Below are 8,379 nucleotides of genomic sequence, written 5' to 3'. Positions count from 1 at the left end.
GGGCCGGGAGCGCCGACGGGCCGCCACGCGCCGCGCCTGCGCGCCATCGCGCGGCGGGACGGATCTCGCGCCCGGGTCCTGGTATCGCGCGGCGGGGGCGGGGCGAGCCCAGGAAGTCACGTGGGTGCCCTCTCCAGCCCGGCCGCGGGGAGCCGAGCGGGAAGCGGCGGTGGTTAGCGGTCGGCCGCTTCGGGCGTGCACCTGCCCGGCCTAGCGCCTGCAGCCTCAGCCCCTGGCGTCTTGTGCGTATCCCTGAGGTCTGAAGAAGCTGAGCCGGCGAGTACGATCCCCACCTAAAGACCCCAGACTACCCAGCAGCTCAGCAGGGATGGACGCCCCGTGGACGTCCCTCAGAGGGGCCCCCTGAGTGGAGCTCTGCGGCCTTTGGGACTGCACCCCCGGGCTTTCTAAGTCTTGTCTGTGCGCTCGCCTTCTGCGGCAGCTGTTCCTGGGGAGCCCTGTGCTCGGGCCTCCTTGAGGGTCCTGCTTTTCCAGCGCTCTCTTGGGTCTCTAGGGGGCTCCCCAGTTTATCACGGGTTTGCATGGTAGAGTCTTGACCCCGATCTCACCGCGGGGAGGAAAAGACGGCTCAGCCCCACACTGTGCCCTCGTCCGGGAGGGGCAAGGGGCCTTTCAGTCTCTGTTGAGGGATGGACAGCCCCTCTGGGCTCCGACTTCCTGAAAGGAGTTCAGTTCTAGTCCTCACTCATCCCCACCCCTCCCCTCTCTAGGGCCCCCAGCCTGGACCGGCTCCCAGCTCCAGAGCCCCCGTGGCCCCTTCCCACCCTGGCTTCCAGATGGGTCTCTTCTTCCTTTCCAGCTCTCTCTCCTGCACACTCCTGTAACCTTCACAAGCCCTGGGTCTGGGCACTTGTCCTGCTGAAGGAGAGAGGCCTAGAATGCAGGCTCAGGGTGGGAGCCAGGCAGGCAGGCCTCAGAGGATGGCTCCCCAAAGCAGGGCCAAGGGGGATGCCAAGAGGCAGGTTCTGCCCTGAGCAGGGTGGACGGGGACTGCTAGGATCATAGTGGGATCCCAAGACAGGCTCAGAGGCTGCACCGGCGCTGGACAGCCAGGATCAGGGGTACCAGACAACACCTCTGATGGCTGCAGGACGAGGTATAAATGGCATTGGCGAGTGGGTGGGCCATGGGGTAGAACACTGCTCCACATTGCTCATCACTGGGTCTCTCTGGGGCCGTGCCTGACCTAAGGATGGGAAAGGCAGGCTGGGCACAAGGCCCAGAGGAAGATGTGATGCCCCACAGATGAATCCAGGTCCAGCAGGACTTGGTACGCTTGCACCACGGGCAGTTCATGCGAAGGTGAAACCTCGTCTTTGTACTCGAAGGTACAAGGTGGGAGACATGCACAGTCCCACTGCCAGCCCTCCACCCTGACTGCACATGTACACGTGGGTCTGTCTGTCTGTCCCCTGCACACAGCTCTGGATCTCACTGAAGCTGTCAGTGACCACCAGCTCCCCCCTCGTCCCTCCCGAGGTCATTCTGGGCTGTTCAGGCTCCGGCTACAGTGAGCATCCCAGCCCAGGTGGATTTCCTGTGTCAGATGTGGCAGATGGCTCCCAAAAGAGGCTGTTTGGATTCATCCAAGCTGGGGGGTGAGGCCTAATGGCTGGCGGCCCTGGGTGCAGGTGACCACCTGGCTGGAGCAAACTCTCCACTGGGTGTTGGACATAACTCGCCCAACAGCTGGCCTAGGGGGCCTGCAAACAAGGACACCTGTCTACCCAGTGAGTCATGAAAGCACCCATGGCAGCACCCAGTCACCCCCTGGTTACCGCCTTGGCTAAACTCCGAGCTCATTCCTAACCTGGAATCCCCTTCCTCTATGGAGCTTTCGGTGGAGCTCCTCATCCCCAAAAAACCGGCTCATGTTCTCCAGATGCGTGCTCCCCCCCACCCCCGGAAGTCATCTTGACATGCCTCCTGTGATTCACAGCAGTTTACAGATTCGAAACCTCCTCTTTTTAAATATTTCATTGGGTCATTCATTCCAGAAATGTTAACTGAGCACCTGCTTACATGGGGTGCTGGGGGTATGCAGCAGTCTCTGCCCTGAAAAGTGGCTCAGCTTATTCACTGAGCACCTGCTGTGTACCAGGCACTGGGACAGAGAATGAGCCAGCTGCTGCCCGGTGACCCAGAAGGGAGACAGATGGAGGTAAACAGGTGACCTTGGATTAGAGCAGAGACAGACAGCAGGGGCGCTGGTCTGGCCTCAGGAAGGCCTCTGGGGCTCTGTCCAGAGCGGATGCTCAGGGGGGCAGCAGCTTGCCGGCTAGGACTTGGAGCCAGGACACAAATGCCCCTGCATGCCCCCTGGAAGGGCAGCTCCCTGTGGCTGGACCTGGCCAGTATCCACTGCGGCGTGCAGTGTGGGCAGACAGCCTGGCATGTGGGGGTGCACGATAACCGGTAGAGAGCAAACCAGTGAGGTGCCAGCAGCTCTGGGGGCCTGGAGCAGCTGAGCCTCCCAGAAGTTAGAGAGCTCGCCAGGGCCACACAGCTAACCCACGGCCAGCCGGAGGACTTGAACCAGCTCTGGCACCCAGCAGCCTGTCCAGTCCTCAGCGGGCACCCTCGGCTCCACCCCCTCTGCATGACTTCCCCAAAGGGTCCAGCCGCACAGAGCCCCATGCCAGTCTCTGCCAGTCAGCTCCTTCCCTGCTTTTCCAGGAGCTGAGCTTCTAGAATCTTAACTCCACTTTGCCAATGGCCTCTTCTGCGTTCTCGATCCCCGAAGCCAGTGCCAGTGGTCACCCAGATGTCTCACAGGTGTGGGGGCAGGATACAGGTTCACCCTGCTAGTGGGCGATAGGACAGTGGGAACTGGGGTGCCCCACACTGTTGTCCCAACTGGGGTGGCATTGACCTTGGTGACGAGATGATGCGGGTTGTGGCAGAGCCCCCGGCACTGCTCGGTCGGGGAGGGGCTCACTCACCTGGCAGCCAGGGGCAGCTGTCCGCGCAGGAGGGCCCAGCACAGCTGGCTCTGTGCAAGGGGAACACCTGGGCTCGCTCAGAGGGCAAGAAGAGGTATTCCCTTCCCTCTGCCATCTGCCTCCGGGCCTGTTGTGGTACTTACTATCTGCTGCTTACAGTCACACTCCCTGGGGCAGGGGGTGCTCAGAGGGGGAACACAGGCCCTCATAGGCTCCCCAAGCCCATGCTTGTGACTCGGTGCCCTTCCATGTCCACACCCAGACTACTGGGGTGGTAGCGGTCACCTGGCAGAGGACAGTGGAGTGGCAGCTGAGAATCCATCCTAGGGGAAGGGGAACAGGGAGACCCCCAGACCCCCAACACACACCACATCATTCCATGGGATGTCACTTTACAAAACACAAGTTCAAAGACCAAAGCATCAAGAACGTCAAGATGGTGACCTCAGAGCTTGAAACGCCAAGCGCCGGCCAGCTCAGTGCGGTGGAATGCCCTGAGGGCAGGCCCGGGTCACTGGGCCTCCGGGCACCATGAAGACGCTGCACCAGGGGTTCACAAACAGGGGGGACCACAGAAGCCAGCGGCCAGAAAACCAGGGGTAGGGGCTGGACAAGGTGCCTGGGGAGGGTGGGCAGGTGAGGCAGAAATGAAGAATAGGGCCTGCTCTGGACAGGGGTCTGGGATCTGGCCAAGCTGGGGCAGGGCACAGGGAGGTAGGTGTCTAGCCTCTGGAGGGGTTCTGGGGGTCAGGGAGGAGAATCGAGCTGGCTGCCACAGCCCTTGCCCACAAGGGGAGCAGTGGGGTTCTGGAGAGACTGTCCCAGTGACACGTGGGCCTGCTCCTTCCATGCCAGCATCATCCCCTTCCACGGACTGGCACATCCTGCTTTTCCTTCGGGGAGACTGCCCTTGGGCCCCGTGGTTTGGACATGGGTGCCTCACTGGCCTCTCAGAGCCTCAGCCCAGGACAGGACCTGGGTCTGGAGGTGAGGAGCTTCCCCTGGTGCTGAGCTGTGCATGCAGGAGCTGTCAGTGGCCACACTGGCCTGGAAGTAATGCGATGCAGAGGGCAGGGCCCAGAGTGGGAGGCAAGCCAGAAGTGTTCCAGCTCTGTGCTTTTGGTCACGGGAACCAATACATTTCATTTCTGCTGAAGCTTTGAGTTTCTGTCACCCGCACCTGAGAGTCCTGACCACCTAAGAGTGACGATGCCTGGTGCGCAAACCCCGGGCCCAGACCTCAGACTCCCCGAGGAGAGCGACCATCACCAGCCGAGCACTGCTCTGCTAGCAGCTCCCGGCTGGCTCCAGGGTCCCCACGACCTGCCCCACACGGGTCCCGCACCTTCAAATGCCTCCAGTGCCCACGACAGCCAACCACAGGCTCACCCCCTGTGCCACACTGTTCCCTCCGCCTGTGATGCTCTTCCCAGTCTCTGATAGGCACACTCAGCCCCTGCTTCACCTCCTCTCCCAAGCCTGCCCTGCACTCCTGGGTGGTCTGTCCCTCCCTTCCTGTGGCTCCCCTGAACCTCACGCTCACTCTGGGGGACCTGGGGGCTCAGCTGAGTCATCACTGGTCTGCAGGGTCTATGCCTGACCTGAGTGTAACACGCCTGCCCCGAGCAATGCTGCCTTCTCCTCGCGAGTCTGAAAACCCAAAGTGAGAGAGAGAGAGAGAGGTTTTGCACCCCCATCATCTGCTCAGTCCTTGAGCTCTGCCTGCGTGGGGTTGGGGAACTGGGGACCTGTGTACTGGTACAACCTGTCAGCTCTGCTTTCCCTGGAGCCCCCCCCCCAAAGGTGGGTTGAGCTCCCTGATCCAGCCCTCCCTGAAGCGGAACCCAATTCCCTGGGCCCGTAGGCTGGGATCTGGACCCAGATATGGGATCTCTCAAGATTCCAGATGATGCCCAGATGGCTGCAGACAGCAGAGCTGGACCGGGGACATCTGGCCAGTGGACATCCCAGGCTTTGCAGGGCGGTGGGACAACTAGGCTGCGGCTCATTGCCCCTCCTTGCCCTTCAACCCCTGCGCCATCTCTTCGGTCCATCCTCCATCCTCCTGGCTCAGCTTCGGAGGGCACCTGGGCTTGGGGAAGGGGCAGGAAGAAGCCAGGCTCTGCTGTACCGAGGAGCTGTCTTCACGGAGAGGCCAGTCGTCCTGCTCAGGCCGGGGCCCACACATGCCGGGAAATAATCGGATTCAAAAAGCCTGAGGTGATTCGGGCTGGGCCCCCAAGGGCGCCCTGGCGCTGCGGGTCCAGTGGGGTCCAATGGGTCTCACGGGTTCATCCTCAGCAGGCGGGGAGAAGCCCGTGAGCCCCACAGCCTGGTGCTCACCTTCCCCATGCGCCACCTGCTGGCCTCTGGCGGCTCTGCCCGCGGCTCCCTCCCGCCCCCTGCCCCAGAGCCAACCTGCCCTCTGCGGGGCGGGGGGGGGGGGGGGGGGGGGGGGGCGCAGGCTCCAAGGCCCCCAGCAGGGCTGCCATGGCAGTGACCCCTCAGGGACACCCCCCAGTTTCAGTGACTTGCCCACTCCCTCCTTATGCTTCCTGCAGTGACCCCAAAAAGCACACCCCGGGGTCTGCTCTGGAGAACTCAAGACACAGGGGTGAAGAAGGACGACGAGTGACACAGAAGCATTCTCGGTGAGAATGACGCAGGGTCAAACCCATCCCCCTTGCTCTCTTCCCTCCCCACCCCACCCCGGCACCGTCCTCCCGCAGGTCCGCGTGGCACCGTGGCCAGGCACCCTCGTGGGCTCTGAGGACCACGTCTGCTGTGGTCTCGCCCTCCCATGCCGGTCGCCTCGGCCTCTCTGTGGCTGGCCCGGCTCGGTGAGATCGTGCTGGCAGCCACGAGCCTGTGTGTGGTTTCTGCAGGTGGCAGCTGCAAGGACAGAGTCCCCCATCACCCTCAGCAAGGGGCCCAGCTGTGGCACGGGGTCAAAGAGGGGTCCTAGATGGAGCGTGGACGTGGCAGTAGGGGTCCCAGCATCAGCGGCTCTGTCCCACCCTCCCACGCCTTTTCTTGCCCCCTCAGAAGCCCAAAGCCTCTGTGGGCCTCTTGTGTGCTCTGCGGTCACCTGGAATCCTTGCTCTGTGGTCACACTAGGAGCTCCCGTGGCAGCCAGGCTTCCGGACCCCCAAGTGAAGGTTCATGGAGCCCTTCTCTCAGCCAGGAGAGGACTTGTCCAGACAGCAAGTCCGGACTCCTCTCCAACTCAGAGGAGTTTATGGGGTGTCCCCAGGCCTGGGCAGCAGGCTGGGCCAAGCACGGGGGGGTGGGGCTCAGCTCCCCCTCCCCCTCCTTTATGCGGACTGGCCTCCTTTGCCTGCCCTCAGAAGCCTCACTCCGGGGGAATATGTCCGGTAGGTCCACACGCCCACCCAGGTGTCCTGGCCCCAATCCTGTCCAAGGAAAGCCAGGGCCTGTATGGACAGCATGTCACACAGTTTCCATGCTAGAACATTCTCAGGTGGGCACGTGGCTTGGGAGAGGGGGGGACTGGGGGTGGCGATGCTGAGCTGGCCAGCCCCTCACACTCGTGGGGAGCAGGCCTCAATTCAGGGATATTCCCACCCAAACCCGGCTGGCTCTGAATCTCTCAGGCAGAGCGGGATCCTGTCTGGCTCCAAGAGCAAACTGCGTGGGTCCTGGGTCGTCTTGGTGACCTGGGGCTGTCTTGCCCCATCTCCCATCTGGCATCATCTTACCTGGGGAGAGTTCGCGGTAAAGCACAGCATCCCTGAGGTCGAAGGGGTGAGCCATCGGAGGCATCGACAGACATCGTTCGGGACTGAAAACCGACAAAGTTAACTGAGAGACGTGCGCAGATGGCGGGTGAGCGGAGCACGTCTGGGCGTCAACGGCAGGGCAGGAAGAGCGCTTACGTCTCCTGGGAGAGGCTGATGGGCGTTTGGTTGCTTACTTTGAAACAGTTATAGATCCACAGTGCCTTTCAAAGAGACGTGCAGGGGTCCAGCGCCCACCCCGCCCCGCGCTGACACCTTGCGGAGCTTCAGGGCAAGGTCAGACCAGAGCCCAGGCTGCTGCCACCAAGTGGGCTCAGACGGTGACTTTTATTTTCTTTGTATTTTCAGTATTCTCAACACTTCCAGAATAAGCACGTGATTGCTATTTTTACCTCCGTGTTTCCCTTTAATTATATATAAGCAACTCACGGATAATTCTTTGTTTCAGGAATTTCAAACATGGGTGCAGATGAGCAAGGCAGTGGACACCAGGCCTCCTTCTTCTTCAGAGGTCAGCCGTCCGGCCCCCTCCACGCCCCCACTCCGACGCACGGGGAGGTGGGTACCAAGTCTCCAGCCCGTCCAGCCCCCGGGGCCAGGCAGGCTTCTGCTCCCGCAGGCCTTTCTATGCAGACCCACTCTAGGGAGGGGGGGGGTTGCGGAACATCTGCCCCTGGGTGTGGAGGGGAGGTGCCCCTCAGCTCAGGCAGCAAACCCCCTTTTCAGAGCCCCTTCCATCCTTCCACTTTGTAATTAGCAAAACTATGCATGTTTGGGATTTCCAGAATTGAGGGAGAGCCAGCCCCAAAGAGGTGGGGTCAGAGGGAATAGACCACAGAGGGGCCCCCAGGGGAAGACGCCCCTGCAGCCAGGGCCGTCTGGGAGGGCCCCGGGCCTGTCCAGTCCCCAAGTCCAGAGCGTCTGCAGCAAACCTGGGGGCTGCAGGCTTTCCTCTGAGGGAAAAGCAGGCTGGAGACTTGGTACCCACCTCCCCATCTGTCTGAGGGTGGAGGTGGGGCAGGGGCAGGGGGCAGACCCCTGACGAAAGCTCCCGGAAGGACGCTGGGGCAGGCGCCCTCAGGAGTTTGCTGACGCCCCCAAAGGTAAGGTAAGGAGGCGTCAGCATCCCGGGCAGGAGCACGGGTGGGGCAAAGGCCGCGCATCCTGAGACCGATGTGTTGAGAGGTCCCATCTGGGGTCCAGCCCCCACAGCCCCCGAGCTGTCCCCCGCCCCTCTCTCCAGGCCACTCTGCCTTCAGGAGCCAGGAGGGGGCGGAGAAGGGGGTGCAGCTGCCCTGCTAATTGCTGCCTGGTTGTCCAGCCACACCCTTTACTGGGATTTCCTGCAGGGAACCCAGTGGCTCTGGGCCTCTGATAGAAGATTTCAGGGACTGTCTGGGACCCTGGCAGCATCGGGGCCACGTTGCTGGTGCAACCAGGACAGTGACGGGTTTCCTCGGGGAGGGGGTGGCAGCCCCCATCCCTGGCACATGAGGCAGGGGTGCAGGCTGGAACACAGGAGCTTAGGCTCCTGGTGGCTATGTCTGTGGCCCAGTGCATATAGCCCCACGTGGAAGGTGAGTGAGGGCCACTGGGGCAGGCGCCTGGCCAGGTCTAACCTGGGTTAGACCCCAGGCCCCCCCACCTCCTTCCAGTTC

General features: G+C 62.1%; 1 protein-coding gene across 1 annotated transcript in view; it reads left to right on the top strand.

Annotated features, from left to right (window-relative positions):
• The first annotated feature begins 134 nt into the window (after positions 1-134).
• Positions 135-8,379, top strand: part of BIRC7 (baculoviral IAP repeat containing 7) — a 14,006-nt gene continuing 5,761 nt past the window's right edge. Inside the window, exons 1-5 of the mRNA XM_034640156.1 lie at positions 135-5,183; positions 5,525-5,614; positions 6,009-6,809; positions 6,908-7,041; positions 7,170-7,279. The gene's annotated coding sequence lies outside the window, so the exon portion shown is untranslated. The remainder of the gene's footprint in view (positions 5,184-5,524; positions 5,615-6,008; positions 6,810-6,907; positions 7,042-7,169; positions 7,280-8,379) is intronic.

The sequence above is a fragment of the Ailuropoda melanoleuca genome, chromosome 13 (genome assembly GCF_002007445.2).
Source record: "Ailuropoda melanoleuca isolate Jingjing chromosome 13, ASM200744v2, whole genome shotgun sequence".
NCBI lineage: Eukaryota > Metazoa > Chordata > Mammalia > Carnivora > Ursidae > Ailuropoda > Ailuropoda melanoleuca.
This window is presented reverse-complemented; position numbering and strand designations above follow the sequence as displayed.